The sequence below is a fragment of the Dunckerocampus dactyliophorus genome, chromosome 20 (genome assembly GCF_027744805.1).
Source record: "Dunckerocampus dactyliophorus isolate RoL2022-P2 chromosome 20, RoL_Ddac_1.1, whole genome shotgun sequence".
NCBI classification, from domain to species: domain Eukaryota; kingdom Metazoa; phylum Chordata; class Actinopteri; order Syngnathiformes; family Syngnathidae; genus Dunckerocampus; species Dunckerocampus dactyliophorus.
This window is the reverse complement of record NC_072838.1, coordinates 12,464,687-12,487,632: the sequence shown is the minus strand read 5'-3', so window position 1 is coordinate 12,487,632 and position 22,946 is coordinate 12,464,687. Positions and strand designations below refer to the sequence as shown.

Here is a 22,946-nt window from a genome sequence, read left to right as displayed (position 1 = left end):
AACACACAAGCATAAAGCACGCATGGCTCGGCCCCAATGCCTTGTTTTCGGGCTACTATGACTATTAATCATCCTCTGCTGCTGATCCAGGAGCTGAAAACAAACTAAACGAGAATGGAAGCGTCATACACACAGGGGTGATGGAGTTCAACACTGGACTTTAAATGCATGCGAGCGCTGCTATTATGATTGTGCAAGGTTGACACATGAAAGACAGCCATTGATTCGCTTCCCAAACACTTTCAGGCCTGCTTTATTGTAAATAGCGTACATGCAACTTGCCTGAAGGAGCACTCACCTGTGGTGCAGATGTGCAAGTCATGGACACAGGCAGTACACAGCATACTGTACATGAATACATGTCCTCACAAACTTCATAGACACTGCAGGATTCCAGTGGGATAGGTGAGCGTTAAACATTATATCCAAGCAGGTTATATAAGTCGGATACTATATGATCAAACAGAGGATGAAGGAAATATTCCCTAAAACAGCCTGCAGGTTGAGGCACACAAAAGTGAGTGGATGCTGAAATGAAAAAAGGAAGGAATGTGGATGGTAGCAAGTGGAACCAGGACTCGGACATGCGGTTCAGATTATAACTCAATGCCGTGATGGTCCGCAAAAGAGAAGCCTGTGAGAACTTGCTGTGATTGGCTGTATTCAGTTAGCATGCAATAGGAACACTCGCACGTTCCAGGTTGATTTATTACTGTCATCATCGTGCCGAAACCTTATGGGACTTTTGTTTGGCATCAAATAGTCAATGCAAACATATTCTTTGTTGAAAAGTCTGCACATTCAAGCCCAAGTGGACGCTACACTGACAGCGGAACATCTAAAGTCAAACATACAATTCGTAATTTAGTTTTTAGAATTTGGGGAAAAAAAATACACCACTGTAGTCTCCGTCATAGACAAAGTCATGCAATTTGTCAGCATATTGTAAAAGAAGTGTGCACAGGTGTGCTTTTTGTTTGGTGTTTTGTTGCTAGCCTTTTTTTTTCCTAACCGGGACGGAAGAAGAAATGTGAAGCAGGATCCCATTCTACTTCTGAATAGAGGTTAAATTCTTTTTTCAGTGTGTGTAAGCTTAAGTAAATCTCCAAATGTTTTCCATCGCTGAGAATTGGTGCCAGCCCCAGTGGGGTGGGGGGGGTGGGGGAATACCATCTTTCTGGGGGGAAAATACCATCTTATTGTCGCATACACGGTAATATTTTTACACTTGTACAATTGGACAGTGCCTGTACAGTTAATAAACATGGTGCCATTTAGATGAGTCAGATTATTTATTATGAGGACAAACTAAAACCCAAACAAATTATCCTGGAATAAATTATATGAAATTCCATACTTGTGTTCATGTCTTAATAAATAGTCGAATAATGATATCATCTTGAACTCGTCACACAAAGATTAATTTGATCCTAATAGGGTATTGACCCCTAAGCACTCAGACCGTTACCGCCCCGCTTCTGATCCACAAAATAAACAAAATGTTTTCAAAATTCCAGAGAAGTCAAAGCAAAAGGAGACACCAGAAGTCCAGACGAGGACCACCAGCATAATGTGGACAAAGACAGGAAGTTATATTAGCCAGAATAAAGGCTATGCCAGGAAATATCTCAGGGAGCAACTCAGTAATTATGACAATTGATAGAAAATAGCAGGTATCGTACTGCCAGTATTCTCAAATTTTTAATAAAACAACCTTCACGCTACAGCTTTTTGATATTTTGCCTGCATGTCTTGGCATATAGTGATGATAATTACGAATGTGGGCATTCCAGAAGAACATTTAGAGACGCAGGTACAAAGTCCTCAAGCATCCTTTAGCGGGTCTGGGCAGAGACGCCTTACACATTTGGACGGACCTCACTATCCCACATAATCACTCCTGGAAGAGCCCCCGCTGGTCTGTTTCCCATTTGAAACCTCAGTGAATCCCGACCTCATCCTTTTTAAAGCGCACACGAGCACCAGAGACGGTGACGCTCTCTGTCGACTCAGTGGAAAATTTCAGAACGGCAGAAACAAGAAAGGAAATCATCTCGGTCGGATCAAACGTGCCACAGGTCTCAGCTGTGAAGGCATTGTTGTGTCTAGACGCTCACATCACATTTTGTCATGCTTATGTAGCTAATTCACTCGTAACATTGAGTGTGTTTGACATTTGGTCGACTCTAAGTCATATATGATGGGACTGTGCCTATTACTGCTAATGTCATTATTATAGCAGGCCAACTGGACTGTTTAATATACAGCACGTTAAGACAAAAAGTGACGGGGTTTTCAAGCGCATCAAAGTATAACTAGATTTTAATAAGCGCTCAACTAAAGTATTAGCTCTTATTTTGTTCAAAAGCTTGTTCTAATTGGAATAAATGTGTGTTGTGGTTGAAGTGTATCATGCACCAGGTGATTAATTGGAACAAGACATCCATTTTTTCTATGGTTTCTTGCTAAATTATCATGATATGAATGTGATATCTTCATCGCTTTTACCATGTGAGCTGGTTGAAATGTTTCCTCGCCATTTTGTACAACAGAAAAGGAAAAACACGCTTGCATGTTTTAACTCCCACTCTTGTGTGTGCTTGTTGCAAAACAAGCCTTGGCCAGAGTCTCGTGTTTCCAGAAAGGGGTTCAAAATGGAAACATCTTGAAACTTAGGGTACGGATCCAGTCCTCAAAGCTGTGTACATTCTTCCTCTGCAGTGTTACATAAGAAAGTTACACAACCTTACAGGCTCGGGGGCAACTACAGTAAATGCCCCTTGGTCATCACAGTCCACATAAAAAGGTGCAACATTATTCTAAATATGCCTGCTGCCAAAGAGACTTTGCATATTTCTAGCGCTCCTCCATCCAGAAAGTGACATGAATTGCTGCTTCTTATATAAATAATCAAGCCTGAGCTGACAGTTTGGCACAGTGAGGCAGAGCCGCAGTTTGACAATGATGTCTTATTTTTGCCTTGATCCAGTATGGAAATGGTTATATTTACATTTAAAAAAGCATGCTTCTTCAAGTCAAAGCAGTTGGACAGACTGGAAAGAGTGCTCTGGTAGGATGTCTATATGTTTTTCGTTTGTTGTTACCAGAAAGCATGCACAGTAGAACCTTGGTTAGCGTCAATAATTGGTTCCAGAAGGTTCGACTCTTACCAAGATGGATGCGAACATAATCCGTCTTCCCATCATAAATAAAGTAAACCTAATTTAAAAAAACATTTGAAATGCATATAAATACACATAAATGATGAATGAGCATTTAAGGTTACTTGTACCTTCATTGAAGACATCATTTTTGACTTATTCCCAAAGACACAATGTGGCAGCGAGATCAGAACCTTCCTCTTCAACACCACCTTCCTGTTTTGTCATGAGTTATTTCTTGAATTCAATCATTTTTATCACCTCAGTAACCCAAAATGGCTAATAAGCCAGTAATCCAAAGAAAGCTTCAAGTGCCAACATTTTGATAAAGAAGGTGATGAACACTATTGAATTCAAGAAATAGCGCCCACGTCATGTCTTTGGGAACAGTCACGTCTTCATTGAGGGTTAAAATAAAAACTTAAATGTTCATTTATCCCTTTCATTCATCAGTTATATGCATTTATGCATGTAAAACTACAATTGTAAACCTTTGTGTTGAGAGTCAACCACTGAATAGATCATAGACAGGTGGCATAGTTGGCTTGTTAGCAAGCTAACAATGCTAACGAGGATGTTTTGTGATAAAAATACATTAAGAACACGGTTGGACTCAATGTATTAATAACACAACAAGATGCACACCATGTTGCACGCTAACCGGAAAATGTACGTATTTTTAACGTTAGCCAAAAAACACGCTAACCGAGGTGGGCGCTAACCGAGGTTCCACTGTACAAGGTTAGAATTTTTTATTCACCATATGGAAAATCTATTACAAGAATACACTGGAACCTTGGTTTGCGTCAAGAATTCATTCCAGAAGGTCCGACTCTAGAAAGCCAAAAATGTTAACACAAAACATCTTTTTGTAGTTTTACAATTACAGTTTTACATGCAGAAAACAATTAGACATGTCTAGAAATGCAAATAAAAGATGAATGAAAATCAAGTACTCGACAGCCTAAACCAGCTCGTGACAGTAAGCTAGCTAATAGGATGCTAATAAAAAGGACGTTTTATGACAACCTGACAAGACGCGTGCCACATTGTACGCAAACTGAAGAATGCCCACAAACCGAGGCAACATTATGGCATACATTTTTTATGTTAACTGAAAAACACGCTAACCGAGGTGCCACTGCACTTAAAATGCAGCAGTTGTCCTCACATACAGTATATGTTAGGGGAGATTGAGTCTATGAGAACAACACAAGATGAGATTTTAATATTACTTAAAAAAAAACTAGAATGAAAAAATAAAAAATAAAAATATTGACAATATTGCAATCTACTAGTTTAATTTCTACTACGTTACACCCTTCTGCACTCTGTGTGTATGCTAGCAGCCTCGCCTCTACCCACCGAGACAAAGAGACTGGATGACTGACAAAAGGGCTCACTCCATTCATGCCGTTGTTCTTTGGAACAAACAAACCAATGCACAGAGTGAACTCTCTTCCTGCCTGTTTGGAGGCGAGAGATGAGGAAAACAGACATGCATGGACATGGCAATATATTGAGGCCAGCAAACTGATCAAGTTCATTGTCATTTATCGTGTGATTTATTAATTTATTTATTATCATCCCAGGCCTAGTGCCCAAGGGACATTTTTTTTCTGAACGAGAAATCTTTTAATTTTCACGTTTTAATCGCACGAGGTCTTGTGACACCCTTACTATATATCAATCTTAATTTACATAAAATGTTGCAAGAATTTCAACTAAAGAAACCCAAAATTGCACTCTTAGAATATAAAAATAACCCCCTGAAGAGCAAAGAGCTGCCCCACCTTGCAGCATACAGGTCACACATCTTTCTACAAAGCATCAGAATTTGAAAATAGGGTCAATAGGGTATAAAGCATTTGGTACATTCTGTAGAAAACATAATTACATGAGAAATGTCTGCAGACTATCTGCATGAAATCAGTACGCCCTCACCCCACCACATCCATTGAGGTTTCTTTTCTATACTCAAGCAAAACTGTACTTATTTCAACTAATATTTGACATAAGTTCGCCATGGTATCTGTGGTAAAAGGTCAAACCAGTATGTCTCTTTGTCACCACCTCAAGAGTAAAATTTTAAACAATTGTCATCAGTAGTGTCAATCAGCACACATGTTCATACTCAATACTCGGTCTGACCAGGAATTCCGAGATAAATCAGGCACAGAGGGCTGTCACAAAGCATCTATGCTTGACTAAAAGGCATGGGAACAACTCACAAAGGGCAGCAAAAAGTCTGAGGTTAAGTTGGTTTGTGGTAATAAAGTTGTAATAAACTCTATGCTTCATAAATAGATACCATGGTCAGCACCAGCTCGGGATCTCTGTGGAGTTCAGCAAGCAGGGCAGGGCAAAACTCTTTTTCAGGGGCCGCCACTGAAATCTCCAGGGCTTTGGAGCGCGTCATTGGCCCGACGCTTCAAAACACTGTCCAAATCCTGGATATCCCCTGAGAGGGAACATCTGTGGGCCGGTATGGGCCTGTAGATGAGAACAGGCTGTGCCGTGTGTGTATCTGTATCATACTATTGCTGTAACATACCTATGACTATATTTGTATATCTGAGTGTGCAAGTGTGTTTTGCAAAGTGTCAGATCTGTGCTGACGTCGTGATTAAAAGGTACATTTTGTTTAAAAAATATGCAGCTTAGCGCTGCTTGAAAAACTAACAGGCATACAAGTCCTCCTAACACGATGCACAATATCTCACAAAAGTGAATACACCCCTCACATTTCATCACCCATGTTTCTTATCTTCTCAAGGGGAAATACGACACAAATGAAACTTGGATATGCTTTACAATCAAATCATTTCAAGAACTGGAATTTTAATAGAACTGGCTCAACCCCACAGGATGCTGAATTGGAATTTGATTTGAATTACAGGAAGTGGAATTAAAGGAAACATGAACACGCATGTCTTCCTCTTTTCTGTGCATTCTAAAGATGTAAAAACAGATAAAAAGTTACTGCATGTAATGGGACACACCTATGCCGCCTACAAAGACCGCTACTAAAACACCTCCAAAATCCTCCAACAAGGTTTTATGGTTTTCTAAACATGCTGTAACCATGTAGTAACAGGTACATTCATGATAACATGTAATACCTACAGTATTTTGCCGTACTTTGGTCCTTTTAAGCATTACAGTGGACGAAACTGGGCAGTAATGTGGGCGCTCTACCGGCCATCGTGGTGAAGAGAGAGCTTTCTATTTGCCGGTTCATCTACAGTATGTTCCTACTCTCACCTTTGGTCATGAGCTTTGGGTCGTAACCAAAAAAAGGAGATTGCCGATACAAGTGGCCAAAATTAGCTTCCTTCGTAGGGTGGCTGGATTCACCCCAGAGGGTGAGAAGCACGGTCATGCAGGAGGTGTTCCGAGTATTGCCGCTGCTCCTTCATATTGAGAGGAGACAGTGGAGGTGGCTTGGGCATCTAGCCTGGATGCCTCTTGGAAGCCTTCCTGGTGACGTGTTCCAGGCATGCCCAGCCAGGAGGAGGCCCTAGGGTAGACCTAGGACACGCTGGAGGGACTAATCTCCCTTCGGAGGCTGCTGCCCCCATGACCCGGACCTGGATAAGCGGAAGAAAATAACACTGGTGGGTACCAAGATCCTTTTGCCTACAGTCAAGCATGGTGGTGGTTGCATCATGGTCCGGAGCTGTTGCCACTAGGTAGCTGTGGCTACTTGACATTCTGAAGAAGAGCAAGATCCCCTCCCTTGGAAACTGGGCTGCATTGCACTTTTTTCAACATGATAAGGGGTCCAAACACACCTCCACGATGGCATGTGTCTTGCTGAGGAAGACATGTGAGACGTCTTCAAGCGGAAGGTGTCTAACATCTACCAGCTCCACCAGTGTATGACGTCATCATGGAGGAGTGGAAGAGGATTCCAGCAACAACCCGTGCAGTTCTCCCTTTGGTGAGATAGTGTAGGCTATGTCCTGAAATGTGCTTTTGGACCACATTGCACATTTCCCCACCTAATATTTCACTGAGATGATAACTGATAGCACACATCTTTAACAGAGATCACAATTTACTGAGCACAAAACAAAAGGTCCCATAAGGCCGAGTTCCTGTTAAGCATAACTACCATAAAAAATACATAACATTGTTTTTTTACATGGAAAAAAAAGCTGCACATGTTGAATGCAATGCGCACCACATGCAGACCTAATGATACCTTGAAACCGAAGCACTAATCAACCACGCTGATACACATACACGCTGACAACCATAATGTTTTATGGTATTTTTGTATAGTTTGGTTCATATGTAATACAGCCAGATGACCCACAAAATCCCTATCTACACACAAATGCATAGCAACAATGCAGTTTAAGCAAAACGAAGCTATCTGCTCCCATCAGGTGTGAGCAGTGGGTGAGCCCAGAGCTTCAACCCACTCCAAACAGAAGAACAGGTGTATATTTAAACAGATCGCCTCCCAACTAGGGAAGCGGGACTTTGTTGCAGCCTCAGCAAACAGCTCGATTATGCGGATTTACCATTGATTTCCCGGTTTAAGTTACAGTGGAAATATTTGGACAAAAGGACACTATCAACATGAATTACCACTGACATGTTTGTGTGAAGCAAGAAAAGAAAGAATGTTAAACTTGGTGAAACCAAAGAAAAACATGAATGAATGAGTGAAGGCAAACCAAGAGAGACACGGTATACAGGTTGTATGCGGGGGCGGAGGATACGATGTACGTTTCTCAGCGGGAAACGTGTTAAAGGCTGGGTACACTCATGTATGTGGTTTTTCCAAGGCCAAGCTTGATTCTTACTCTGACACATGGAGCTTAGCACATGAGGGAGGCAGAGCCAGGGTTTTCCTTTTCAAGTGGAAAAAAAAGGAGGGAAGAATGAGCTGAAGTAACTCTAGCTGCCAAATTGGCCCAGGAGGACCTAAAACCTGCTACTCTCCTTCCCGGATCGCTCAGCCTCTCTAAAATGCCACACTTTGAGAGGGACAGAGACACCTTTTCCAATTAGATCACATTTTGCATTAGAACTAACCTGGTCATTATCAATCATGCTCCAATTCTTTTCCGCAACGAGAGGATGAACTTGTTCCTTTGGCCTGTGAATAACTGTCCAGACAGAGCGGCAAACACAACCTCCACAAGGCATCCGGCACTGGATTTTAAGACAGTGAGAAAAGACAGCGGACAGTGTTTTTATTTTGCTAAACCTTTAACCCCACAGTCTAATGTAGTTAACGACATGCTCCTTGGCACCGAACGTTAGGCTACTTCTGGGTACTGTCAGCTAATTAGCAACACATTGCAGAAGACGGAGACATTTTTTGCTCTTGTGCTTTCTTTCACTTTGACTCGGGAAAAACAACAATTTTGGTAGCTAGACACTTGATGTTACTTGCAACATGGAAGGGATTGAGGTCAGTACTAGGGACGCTCCGATACTGGTTAGTATCGGACGATTTCGGTGAAAAATCACGTGATCGGCATATGCCGATAAATGCCTTTCAACGCCGATCACCTGTGGCTAGCAATATTGCAGGCCGCAGCAATCCCTTCGTGCAGTGTAGTGTCTTGCCCTAACTAACATATTGGGCAGCGTCGTCCTCCCACTTCCACTTTCCTTCACAGTGTTCAGGCGTGCCAAAACAAAAACAATCATGTCTGCCGTGTGGACCTTAACTGCCAACACGTGCCACATCTGCCTCATTGATCACCATTTTCTTAAATTCGGCATCACAACTCCTCCTCTGTTGTTTTCTAACTTGTCCAATGGTTGAGCCGCTTTTGTCAAGAGGGTCTCGTGGCTTCATCTCTCCATCTCTCCAGGAAGAAAAGCTCCAGCCGTTGGTTTTCAAGTATAAATCTCTGGACTCCCAATATAACACGACTCTTCTTTTTCGCACTTTTTTCAAGCGGAAAAAAAATACCGTCCAGTACATAGTCAATGCAGCAGAGGTGGGAGCAAGTCAGTGTTTTGCAAGTGTCAAGTAAGTCTCTAATCTCAAGTCCCAAGTGAGGTCTCAAGTCAAAGCAAGACAGGTCGAGTCAAGTCAAGTCCCAAGTCATAGGCTTGATTTGTCTTAGTAGACATGTATTGTACTCAAGTAAACTTTCTTCAAAGTAATTATATTATGCTTAAGTAAAAAAAAAATAAAATTGTGCACTTTTTACCTCAGACAGTGTGACCCTACGCTGGCTGCATAAAAGTCAGCCATGTGACTTGACTGAATTCACGACTAACTGTGTGGCCTCAGCTGCATAACAAGCTCCAGCTACTTCAAAAAAAGATCCCATTTGGATCAGTAAAGATTTCCAAAACATCCTCTTCCCTTTCCTGATTGTCTGCAATGATGAAATCAGCTCGTTAAGCAGGGGGGTGAAAAATGATTTCAATGAAAATGCACCAGTTAAATAGACCCTCTGTGCAAATGAATCATGTGGCACTGTCCTCCGCCACATGGAATAAATTCTGTCTCCATGTGCTGCAATAATTTGCATTTACAAATGCAACCACAGTTGTTGTTGGGTTTTGCTTTTCAGATTTATGACAACAATGTCTCATAACTGAGGAGACAAACTGTGCAGTTCAGTCAAACTAGTTAAGGATAAACACGGAGGAAGGGAGGAAAATTTGAGCAAAATTGCCATTTTATTTCCTTGTTATAAAACTATTAATGTGCAGTCGATTAATCATGTTGCTGGCTCTGTTGGTAGACATCAAATCCCACATGAATCACCAAATCTTTTGTTGAGATTCTATTTGATAAATAAGATTGTCCCATCAGTTCAATCACAAAAATCAAGCAGAGAAGTCAAACACGCTCTTTTTAATGGGCTTTGGCATCCGAGAACTACAACGCAAAGCTCTCGGGTTACCGCAGCTGCACTCCGCACGGTGCGCAATTTGGGAAACCGATTTGGAGAGGGGATGGATCCAGGATAGAAACGGGATCCAGTGGACTTGATGCGACCTGGACCACCTCCGCCAGCGAACACTGACAGTGATGGAGAAGAAAAACAAAGTGCTGGAGGGAGGTAGAGGAATCGCAGAGGAAATGAATATCTTACGCTAACACATGGTGTGAAAGAAAGAAATGTCTCTCTCTCTCTCTCTCTCTCTCTCTCTCTCGCTCTCTCTCTCTCATTGACCTTGTGTTTTTCATTCCTCTCTCCTCCCTCCCTTCCCGCTCTTCTTCTTCCACCTCCACCCCTCACTCGCGCTCCTTGCCGATTGAAATATGCAAGCATAATAGTCGGGGAAATAGGATCGAGGGGTTTAAGGAAGAGGGTGGGCCTGCTATGCGGTGGCAAATTTGTGTCGAAAAGTGCTGTGTGTCAACAAAAGCTTGAGGGTAATTTGGCATATTAGGGAAAATGATGCAGCTGAAAAGCACAAGATGATGATGGGAGCATCGTGTTGAAAAGATGATTACCTGGTGTCTTGCCATAAACTGCTAAAGAATGACTTACAGATGACTTTCTGGCTGCGGTTTTCTTTCACACAAATAGAGGCACCTCTATTAAACAATGAGTCCAAATTGTGTCTATTGTAATATCTCCTTTCAATTCCGAACTGCATGGTCCCAGCTATCTCAAGGCCTTCTCTCGTTTCACCTCAAACGTGGTTTGGTTTATGTGGGCAAAAGGGATGCATTTGCAGGACATCTTTGTTTGCTTATATCGAATGATTTTGGACATTGACTTCACAAATACTTTAGGTGGTTTTGTGTGAAAGATAAGCTAAGCAGTAAATGTGTCACCACCACAATGTGATAGTCCACTATCAATTTTGAACTTGTTTTTTTGCCTTTCAGCACAATTGCGCAATGAAAACAAGGCTCTTATGAGGATACCTCGACCTTATGCTGGCCGTGTAACATTTTTGCGGCTTTTGAAGCATCTCTCACATTACACAAGGTGAAAAAGGGAAGTGATGACCTTCATCATATGATGGAGGACAGTCCAAACCATCCACCTGGGTGACACTGAAGACCATGGCTCTGTTTTAGGTTTTTGCTTGTCCCTGCCGCCAAAGTCCTAGCTTATGCGGGGTTGTTTGTTTTGCTTTAAAGTATTATAGGAGCGTGGTTCTCGACCCCCAATCTCCCATGGCAATATATGGAGACCGGCAAAATTATCAAGTTATTGTGTGACGAAAAAATGTATTGTGTCGAAGTGTCCGAAGTGGCAAGATACTGAACCCCCAGTTGCTCCTGATGCTGTTATCAGTGGGTAAATGTGCTAGCAGTGTCAAAGCGCTTTGAGTGCCCTGGAGGTGGAAAAGTGCGATACAAGTGAAAGACCATTTACCATTATCGTCCACAAGACATTTTTTTCTGCATGGAAAATGTTGTCACTTTTTAATCTTACAAGATCTTGTGACAACCCTACTTAACAGCATGAGAAACTGGGTCAGATTGGTGGCTATTGTTCCTTAACTGGGGTATAGAAGCAATATTTGGAAAAAATGGGCAGTGTAAATAAACTTGACCTTGTAGTTTATGTTAGTATAGAAGTTTGACTCAAGATGAGATCAAATTGGTAAGTGTTCCTTGATATTGTTATGTACTACTAGTCTGTCAAAAGGGCTTGTTGGTGAGTTAAAATGTTAGTGTTATGAATAAGAATTCTCTTGACTTTTTGAAAAATATTCAACCTAAGATATGGTCAGTGGAAAATAGTTGGGGTTGGTCTTTGGGCTAGGGTTGCACCCTTGTTTGTATTCCGTAAGGTCCAATGTTCAACCACTCAACTTTTTTACTTTTTTATAATTATTGTTCTGTTCTTCAAAACGATATCAGATCCAATGTTCGTCACTAGTATTTCTTCAATTTTGGTTTGGTTTTGTGTCCTCAGAAATGAAAGAACCACGCAACATCTAGTTCTGGTTGATTTCATTAAATGTTAGGAAAAATCCATCCAGCAAACCCAATATACCATGTCAGTCCACTGAATCAGGACTGTCAGTGACAGACAAAAAATGATAGACCCAGACTGACCTGCTCTGGCTTGGCCATTAGTGTTGATTCACATTTCCTCAGTCCAGTTGAAAGGTCAAACACGTGTATTTCCACTTCCTTTTCCTACGGTGACCACATACGTCAGCAGGGGCAGGAAATGATTCTCCTCCCTAGTCAATCTCTTGGTGACCTACAGAGGAAACAAACAGCAACATCCTTTTGTCTGTCATGTGGGAGCCTGTTCTCACAAGGGTACAAGTAAGGGTCTTGTATGAAAAAGAATTGACTACCTTTATTACAGGTTCTCATTCATCCAGGCCATTGTATTCTCAGGGCATTCAATCGATCGCAACGGGACTGTTCAGTTTGTCTTGAATGCCCTGAGAAGTGCCTGATAATGCTTGTAGATTACCATTATTCTGGCATTATTTAATATCGAGTCGGATTTCCTACGTAATTTTCATGTGAAAACAGCTCACTCAACAGTAGCACGGTTCTTTAAATAGGCATCATTTTGGTTTTGACTGTGTCATACAGTACGCAATTATAGGATTAAGAAATATTAGATGTTGTTTTCCAGGGGTGTTTCTATTTTTAGGACCTGTACCATTTTTTAATGGAGGTACACAACTCAATAAAGACATGGTCAAGAATGAGTCACCGCCTGTCATTCTTTCCTTACCAATCCAAGCATCCCCTCCTTGTACCACTCACTATAGTCGTATTATTCTACAGGTCTGTTATAGTCATCATAGCTATAAAGACTGGTGGTCACGCTCAGGCCTTGACTCTCTACACTGTTTTATTGTGATGATATAACAGTTGAAAAAGATCCCAGGGTCACATTGGGACCTCTGCCTAGTCAAGCATCCATCATTCGTCTCTACACTAACAACTTTTTGCTTTCATTTTTGCTCCCAGTGTGATTACTGCTCATGATGGCAATCATTTTTTACGTGTTTCTAATTGCCGGGCACGTTCGAGTGTCTTTCTTGTGCAAAACTTTCATAATTAATCACAGTAATTACAGTGCATGGCATTTTGTCAAGTTGAAGTAGCTGGGTGGCTTTCAGTGGCAGTGTAGAGTAACTGGGAGCTTAAAATAACAGCTTCGAAATCCTTCTGAAGGAACACTGGCTTGTAATAAAAAGAGCAGTGTTTCTGTCATTGCCATGGCGACCCTGGATCACCCATTTTTATTGGTTGCCCTGCCAGGAATCCTCATGTATTGTGTTGGCCCCAGAGTCCGTTTTTTTGCAATACTTACTAACTTAGCTGTAAGAGAAAACGTCTGGCTTGTGAGGTTGGTGGTGGTGGTGGTGGTGGGGGGGTATTGAAAAAGCAAAGACTATTCACTGAGGCTGAACCATTTGCACTCAGGGGGGAGGGGCTGACAGTCTCGTTCAGAGCAAACAATCACGAGAGAAAAAAACTTTGCATATGCACATTTTTACACCAATGCGTACCACATTTCAGTGGGTTCTTGCTATGCACATGTGCCACCTGTCCCCAAAGTTTCATGGAAATTAGTTGTGTAGTTTTCGTGTAATCCAGTTAGCTCGGGGCTAAAACAACTATCTCTGCATTTCTGTACTCCTATCCAATCCAATCCACTTTATTTCAATGGGTAAATTAAATAAGAATAATACATTTAAAATAAGAGATCAGTAAAAAAGTAAATGAAAACAAATCAAAAAGGAAACACCACAGGACTCACCCCAAGCGAAAAGACAGAGAATAAACGTACGCCTGTATTTATTCATTTTAAATTTACATTTATTTTCCCTATTTTAACATCTTTTTACAAAATTTTTCCTCTTCTTTCCTCACTGCATAAGTTAACTATTATTAGTATTATTATTTGTAATAGTAAAGTATACTATTATACTTCTGTTGTAGTAATTACAGTCGTTCCTCGCTACATCGAACATCGCAACCTCGCTCCATGTCAGTTGTATTAAGAAATGATTGCTGGCCTATTATTTGTTCAAAAAAATGGTCATATTTAAGTAAATTCTACATCTTATTGGCATAAATTCAGCGTTGTCAAGTATAAAGATGGCAAAATGAACAAAAATACAAATATAAAGCATTTACAGTCATCCCTTGCTATATTGCGGGTCGAATATCGCTCCCTCACTATATTGCGTTTTTTCAAAAATACTGAAAGACAAGTTATATGTAGTACTCTGACCACTAGGCATCAGTAATGTTATCAGACATGATGTTAGGTTACATAACCATAACCCAGCAGAGCCGAGCCGACATGCCATGGCTGAGATATAACGAAAAAAAGGTTCTTCTCTCATTACGTGTGGAAGTGGTTTTTACTTTATCTTTCTACCCCACTCCATTTGAAACACTTTCTTAAGTTTAGAATAAGTGAATCAGTAAGTCAATTAATAAGTAAGGCTAACTGGTTAGCTCGCTAACTTGCTATGCTCGCATCGGCCATCTGTTATGCATCGCATCGCAGTGATCCCGTAGCCTCCGCTGTGGAACACACGGAAACAAGATGGTAACGCAGAGCGATTTGTAAGGTCTGATTTTTTTGAGGGCGCATTTTTATTCTGCAAATATAGTACTCTTTTGAACGCATATTGTTTTGAGAAGCCAAACTCTTTACTTAAATGACCCAGCAACTAAGCAGAACTACCTCATCATGAAAATCCTCGTTCCTCGTCATGAAAATCTGACCAGAACTGGACTCGCGGGACCAAATGGGGGGCGTAAGGCACTGTTGAAATAGTCCACTGCTGATGGGGATGTCATACAAATTTATGTCAAAAAATCCAAACTATCCCTTTTAATACGGTTAATAGGTTAAATAAGCTGTGCTTCTTCCTCCTCCTTTTTGGACATGAATTACATGTATTGAATGAATTGAAACATGTGATGTTTCTCAGTGTGACTTGTTAGGCATTTTCCAAACAAAACCATTACCATTTCGTTCTGCTTCCAATAGATGTACCTCCAGGTGTGGCCCTGCCATTTCACAGAGTGTATCAGTTACCAGGATACAGTAGGTTAAGTATGAAGGTGTTAGAAGAAGGAGCCTTGTATGTCACAAGGAGAACACTGTTAGCCCAGAGGGGTCATAGTTCACCAAGGTGTAAAGGAAGGGAGGGGAGCGCCATAGGGAGCAAATATAATCACACTCGTATGTGACACCTCACATCTCTCTCCAGTTATTATTCTATGGTTTTCAGCCATGCCCCAAAGTCAGTTATCGTCACTTGACATGTTTTCCCATCGCCGCTATGACTGCTAATGTGCTTAGTGCTGGAAAACCAAACAAAGCATGACACAGCACTCCATCACCCTTACCTGATGATGTCACGATAACATAAATACTCTGCTGGCACCGTGGGCCCACCTTTCCACGCGCCACAAGTCAAAAGTTAGCTCAGGGCAGGTGTGTTGTCGCAACTCGGTGACATTTCTTGAAGGTTGAGCCCTGACAGGCCATGTTTTTTAAGATACCCCCACCCCCGCACCCCATACCTTCTTATTGTAAAGTTGAACCAGACCATGCAGCACCGGAGGTGGGTGTGAATGAGGGGGTTGTGTCTAAGAACAGGCCAGTCTTTGAGCTCCCACTACCAGGTCTAACATTGTGGATCACGCATGTTCGCGTTGGAGGTGTCGCCATCGGGATGCTAAGTGACCATGTTCACGTTCTGACTCTAACATGACCACATGTTCCCCCCAGACTCTATATTCAAATCTACATTTTTCATCTTTTTCTGTACAGGTTGTGAATATTTAAAAAGGTCAGACAAGCACAAATCTGGCCTATTATGAAGATGCGGTGATCACGCTTCATCATAAGGTCCTATGATTTTACAACAAACGTCATTTGTTGATCATGTGAAGTCGTAGTCGAGAAACTCAAAACCCAAAAGTGAGGTTGCCTCCGAGAACTACGATTCAGTTTGCAGTGATATGGGCGGCTTGCAGCAGAGTGTAAAGTTTCTGGGATGAGACTCAGCACCTCCACCTGGACGCCTCCCTGGTGAGGTGTTCCAGGAATTCCCAGCTGGGAAAAGGCCCTGGGGAAGACCTAGAACACGCTGGAGGGATCATGTCTCACAGCTGGCCTGGGAACACCTTGGTGTCCTCACGGTGGAACTGGAAGAGGTGGCCGGGGACCAGGAAGTCTGGACTTCCCTACTGAGACTGCTGCCCCCGCGACCCAGACCCGGATAAGCGGAAGAAAATGGATGGATGGATGGATGGATGGATGGATGGTACGAATTCATGGCATTTTTCAGTACCACTTTGTTGGGGAAACATCAATAGATGTCTGGGCTGAGCAGACAGAGTAACCACAATGTTTGGCCTTCCAGATATTATATCCAAAAACAAAGGTCCGACGTTCTTCCCAGTCTTTGCTTTATGACTTTGAGACTTGAACGTTCACCAGTGACTTTAGACTTTAGACTAGACTCCTTCGATTCCAAGACCAGGGGGGAAAAAAAAAAAGCAAAATAATCATGCATAATTGGAACTAAAGGTTAAATCAAACTAAGGTTAATGTGGAATGTTTTTGTTGTAGCTGTCATAAAGTGATTCACCTCGTGAAGGCGCGTGACTGCTGTAGTTTTCAAGAATCTATCCTCTTGTTGCTTCAAAAGCAACTTTTATGGCCAGTCAGTATTTTTGGCACCAAAGTCAGCGGATGATTCATGCAAGGAGAATAAATGTCAAATGTACCCGATTTCATGGCAATTCATGTTATAGTTGTAGAGATATTTCAACATATTGACATGCTGACACAGCCCCCTCCCAAAAAAGTGTTCCATAAATTTTTGTCATAAGCTATCATACATACACTAGTAGAGAGCTGTGTTTTCGCTGTAAAAACTATTTAGTTTAATTTTTGTTTCTTCACCGTCTTTATGTAATCATAAGGACACTCCAGAGTTAATGTTGGAAAACCCTCCAATGTGGCTGAATTACAACAATTATGCAAAGATGAGTGGGCCAAAATTCCTCCACAGCGCTGTGAAAGACTCATTGCAAGTTATCGCAAACACTTGATTGCAGTTGTTGCTGCTACGGGTGGCCCAACCAGTTATTAGATTTAGGGGGCAATCGCTTTTTCGCAAAAGCTGCCCAATCAACCCTTTACTTCATGCATATGTTCTTTTGTGTGCACCACCCCATGACAGAAATACCAGTGAATCACACACAAGTGCGGACCAAGTACCAAACCACAAATGTGTACACCACCTCATGGTCACCCCCAGCTAAAAGAAAAACAAATGTTTTGGTTGATTTGTGTTTGGGGAATACAGTTACAGTATGTGTGAATGATTACTAAAAAGGAAATAATGACTTTTTTTTTTTACAACCACATTGAAAAAATTAACTGTATTTCACTTATGACGGAAGCTGGAAAGACAACAAGAGAATAAACCAGGGGTGTCCAAACCTTTTCCACGGAGGGCCACATACTGAGAAATGCAAGGATGCGAGGGCCGTTTGGATATTTTGTAAAGCAACATATGTCGATATGCTAAGAAGTGATGAAAAGGTAAATAAGAAGTAAATAAATGGGTGAAAACATGTATTATTAGTTTGCACTTTGGTCTTTACTCTTTTTTTTTCCCATTTTTGCTTTGGACAATCCTGGAATAGACTAAGAAAGAATGGCACTTTTGCCGTATAAGGAAGATAACAAATGACGGTGCTGACACGATGCACACCTCTGGTCTGGGTCAGTACAGACAGAAATAATTTGGACTCATTCTTTAAATTGCTGTAAAACAGCCACAGAGATCAGTCGTTTCAATCTCTCATAGGAACCACATGAGTGTTCTTACGCTGGCTGACTGATGTGGATGCTGACAGTCAAAGGCTGCACTGTGAGCGCCCTGACACAATGCCACACACTCTTCGACAGGTTCATCCCTCTTCCTCTCCCTGTGGTCCTCCTGGGGAACGAGTAGCGGCGGGTTTCGTTAACATTACATATAAGCACCACTGAGCCAACATGGCCAGCTAATTGGAAAAAGGTTTGTGCTTTATGAGGCCCGCGGAGAGGGTCTTTCAGCACCTTCATGCTGCATGAGCAGTGGAATCACAGAGGGAGGCACACAGGTGAAGCAGATGTACGCATGGTCACAAGAGAATACAGTATAAAACCTTAAGATGATACTTAATCCTCAAGGAAATGGTAAAAGTTGAATGTTTAGCGTGTGCGATTTCATCAGTGTTGAAAAAAGGACAGTGATATTAAAGGTAGTTCACGACACGTCACTTTTTTATGTTTTATTGTTAAAATGAAGAGTATAACTTCTGGTTGCACTTTTATGACAATTCAGTGTTTCCCCATTCATCGTGGCAGCCCGCCAGAAAATAATTTGGACTGCCACAGATAAAATTGATACTATCAGTTTTCTAACGCTTTAAGAGATATATTTGAAGCATTAATGGCTCCTCCTTAGTGTGTGTGATGTTTTATTGATGTTCTCATATTGTGTGTTTATTTAGTGAATAGCATCTCACTGCTAAACAAATTAGCTATTATGGGTAACCTGCACATGCAGATTTGACACTTATTATATGCAAGTATGTCTACTGCCATTGTTTGTATTCATATTCAGTTTGTATGCATATAAGATGCAGGCATTGAATTTAATTCATTAGATGACTGAATAATAACAAGATCTTATATTTGAGTATTTCATATACTGAATTAAAGTAAGGCACCGTATGTATACTCATAAACACATTGTCATGGGACTCGTGCGGGGGAACAATTGGAATTGCTCCCATTTTTTATTTTCAAATGGCAATGTTGACAGGCATGCCCACAGTGTCCATAAAAATTACTTACAAATGTGTCCTGGTCATTTATGCAAATTAGACAATGGAGTCATCTATACATTGGAGTCCCATGGGAAATACTGCAATGACCTTTGCTGAGAGGAAAAGCTGTCGACATACGATAAGGCTGCAAGGCAATGTCATGTAACCACTTAACTCACTCATGTAAAATGGGCAAAACTGAGTTGAATGTGTGGTTGTGAAACCATCAAAGAAATAACTGGTTGATCCGACACAATAAATGGCTTAATAACTTGATGTTTATAATATCCTAGCACCTATTCGTGATTTTTTTCAACTGGCAACAGCACTGTTCCAAAAACAACATTTAGAATAGAATTGTGGGTGGCTGTCAAGTGAATGGCTGAAAAAAAAAAAGGGTGTTAGATCTCAATCGCTGAGACGCCATTGAACAAAAACACATGTGAGAATCAAAAATGGGTGAATGAATAACACACTAGCTATCAAGGAGTGGAATTAATGTTGACTACAGAACCAAAATGTTCTCATGATTGTACAAATATACATATTTCCTGGCCTCCACTCTAATAGATGCCATGTCTCAATTAATCACATCAAAACAAATAAGTACCTTTCATAGAACTCTCCTTACCAGATGGTAACTGTTGTACCTTAGTTATAGAGGCTATTATTCAAACACAGACTTCAAACTTTACTAACCAAAACAGCAGCACCTACCAAGGCATGTCAACAGTCTTACCAGCTGCCACTCAGATGTTGTATTGTATGGTTTATTTGCTTCGGACATGCAGAATGAATTCAACATGTCTGAAGAGGAGTAGGAAGAAGCTCCTAACCCTACTCTGTGTCTATTACTGATCATTCATTCACATCATTAATCATTTTTAGATGTATATAAATATATACAATAATTTCCAGTGTATAAGCCGCTACTTTTTTCTTAAACTTTGAACCCTGCGGCTTATACAGCGGTGTGGCTAATTTATGGCTAAGTTCTAATCTTGTGACATCTCCTTTACTTCAGAACTACTACTAATCGTTTAAATACTGTGCTGCTCACGAGTCAGTGAGGAAACAGGAGCTCTTTCTTTGGCAGGAGCCAATCATGAGCTATCAGTGCACACTCACAACGAGCTTGTCAACCCACTGGAAATCACAGGAGGTCATTACAAACATGTACCAATACAAGTTTAAAAAAACTTTTTAAAGTTTTCCCGTAATGCATTTCGCCTGAGCAAAGCATTCATTGGTGCCTGCCGGGGTGCTGCAATGATGTCAGCCCCCCTCTGGGCTCCTCTGGCTCCCTCTGGGGGACAGAGGCATCATTGCAGCGCCATCCATCCATCCATGCATCCATCCAATAATTTTCTATGCCGCTTGTCCTCCAATGAAACGTTTTCATCAGATGAAAAGCATTATGGGAAAACTTTCAGATGTTTTGTTTTTTTCATTTTAAACTCATGTTGGTACATGTTTGTATATTTGTTAGGTATACCTTTTGAGTGTTAAGTTGCTACGTGATGAATTTAATGTTCTTTGCAACATGAAACCGTGAGTCAGACTGTTATATTGAGTAATGACCTCCTGCAATTTCCAATGGGTTGACAAGCTTGTTGTGTGTTTTTTCATAGCTCATGATTGGCTCCTGTCAAACAAAGAGCTGCCTGTGCGCCACAATATGTCATTTTATGACGTGGACATGTACGGCTGATAGTCCGGTGTGGCTTATACTGTATATGTACATCTGTTTTTTCCTCTAAATTTAGTCCATGCAGTTTATACACCGGAATTGACAAGATATCTAAAAATGATTAAATGTGTGAATGAATATGTAATATTTAGATCATATTTCGTCATTAATAAGTTTGTTCACTTTCTGTGTTTAGGCTTAGGCTCGCTCACAGCATCAGGACACATAATAACAATGGTTGCACCAATTCCAGTTCACTTTTCAAATTTGAGGCCATCTCATGTTCCAATGTGACAGCATTGCACGGAAAATCATCCTAACAGACCCGAAATGTCTGGCCTGTCTAATAAGACATCCAGACCCTTTCCAATCACGCCAAACAGTGTGGGAAGAGCAGGAATGGGGGCGGATAATAATTATTGAGGACATATAAAGCCGATGTTGAAATTGATGGTTTGGCAGGTAGATAGAAGTACTAATCAAGTGTGTGTGTGTGTTTTGTCAGCCTGTGAATATCCTGTCTAGTACAGCTGGTGTATAGCCTCTAGGCAGTTCTATGCTATGAGAGGGAAGCCTGGTTTGATTTTAGTCCTGGGCAAAGCAGGATGTTCGCATTCATGCTTTTCAATTAGAATTAATGTAGTCGCAATAATGATGACAGGTGCAGTTTGCCCTCAAGGTCGGCCAGTGTAAACTTATACACGACACTTTTTTCCAACCTGGAAAGTTCGACGTCTGTTACATAAACTACCGCTCTTGAACGGCTGCGGTTTCGGGAACCCCCCGAAAAAAGGAGAAAAATAAAGTATTGTGAGAAAATGAGGTGAAAAGATATGAAGGATCAGGAGATGTATCATGAGGAACATCACATCCTGGAGAGAACAGGGAGAACAAAAGAGCAGGAGGAAATTGGAAGCAGAGTGAAGGCAGCTTAGAGCGACCATCCAAAAAGCTTGGAAGGGACGAGAGGGGAGAAACGAAAAACAAAGCATTAGAGTAACCAAGTGATGGCTGAAACCCCAAATAGGTGTATTTTTACTCGGCTCGTTACTGTTTTGCAATGCTTTCTGTTGCTCAGCTTTCTGGGGGATTTGCAGACACATTAAGGGCCCTTTGCAGTCACATTCAAAATCAATAGGGTTCTTGCTCTTCTTGCCCTGACAGCATGAAGGTTGTTACAAAATACTGACTGAGAAGAAGGGACGTTTACCAACATAACCTTACAAAATCACAAACAGGAATTCTGGGCAGCTGTGGTCGCCACATTATTAGGACCAAAGTGACCCATTAAAAGCTATTTTTATACTGTTTGACTCGAATTGGAATTTAGTTAGTTGCAATGTTTTGGAGTAATACAAATGCATGACAATCTATTTTTAGTATAAAACAACGCATTAATAGATTTTTTTTAAACTCTCCAGGGCTGGGTTTGAACCCATACACTTTAGCTTAAAAAAAAAAATTAACCCATATGATTCTTGACCCCTTCTGCCTTAAGCACTTTGAGTTAGGTACGAGTCAAAATCAGTACAATTCAACAAGGTGTCCTTTAGGAGTCAAGTACACACCTGGTGAATGATGAAAGCTCCAACATGATGATCCAGAAGAACCACATCCTAACACTGCTTCGCTGGCCAGTAACATTATTCAGCGCCTGTTCTTCTAACCAAGAACACTTGTTTGCTGACTCACTACATTCTGCTCTCCGCTCACATTTAAACAGTGCTGTCAATCCTGCTGTCTTCTCTTTCTGCTGACCAGACCAAACTCTACGGAAACTAAAAATTCACCAGACCTGGAAAGCTATAGCACCATATGGACTCCAATATAAGACGTGTGAACCAACAGGTGGCACCAACCAACTTCTGCTTAAGCATGTGAGAGAAAAAAAGGTTCACTTTGTTCTTTTTTTTTTTGCAAAAGCAGGTCTTGAAAAAGAGAAATGGTTGTATATTCAGGGTTGTCTTATATTCGGGTGAATATGGTATGTAATAATTTTGCTCTTAAAATAACAGTTTTTTAGTAATTAGCATGAAATAGCATTGCAATCATTACCATAGCAACTCCGTATCAGGTTTTTTATATAGGTGGGTACCTCTGCTGTGTTTGCATGGGTGCTAATATGACAGTGCAATGTTGCGTGCGATGACTGTGCTAAGGTTTGTTACTGTGATTCACATTAAAACATGCACAGTCGTATCTCCAGACTGTTTTGGTTTTGTTAAGGTATGATTATTGCTTAATGTTGCTTTGATTACTTAGCTATTATTACACTTTTTATTATTATATATTTCTTATTATTATA

At 41.1% G+C, this 22,946-nt stretch overlaps 1 protein-coding gene across 1 annotated transcript in view; it reads right to left on the bottom strand.

Moving 5' to 3' along the window:
• The window catches only part of col8a2 (collagen, type VIII, alpha 2), a 91,312-nt gene extending 79,098 nt beyond the window's left edge, over window positions 1–12,214 (bottom strand). Inside the window, exons 1-2 of the mRNA XM_054763638.1 lie at window positions 12,175–12,214; window positions 8,211–8,330 (exon numbers count right to left, since the gene is read on the bottom strand). The gene's annotated coding sequence lies outside the window, so the exon portion shown is untranslated. The remainder of the gene's footprint in view (window positions 1–8,210; window positions 8,331–12,174) is intronic.
• Window positions 12,215–22,946: the final 10,732 nt, after the last annotated feature.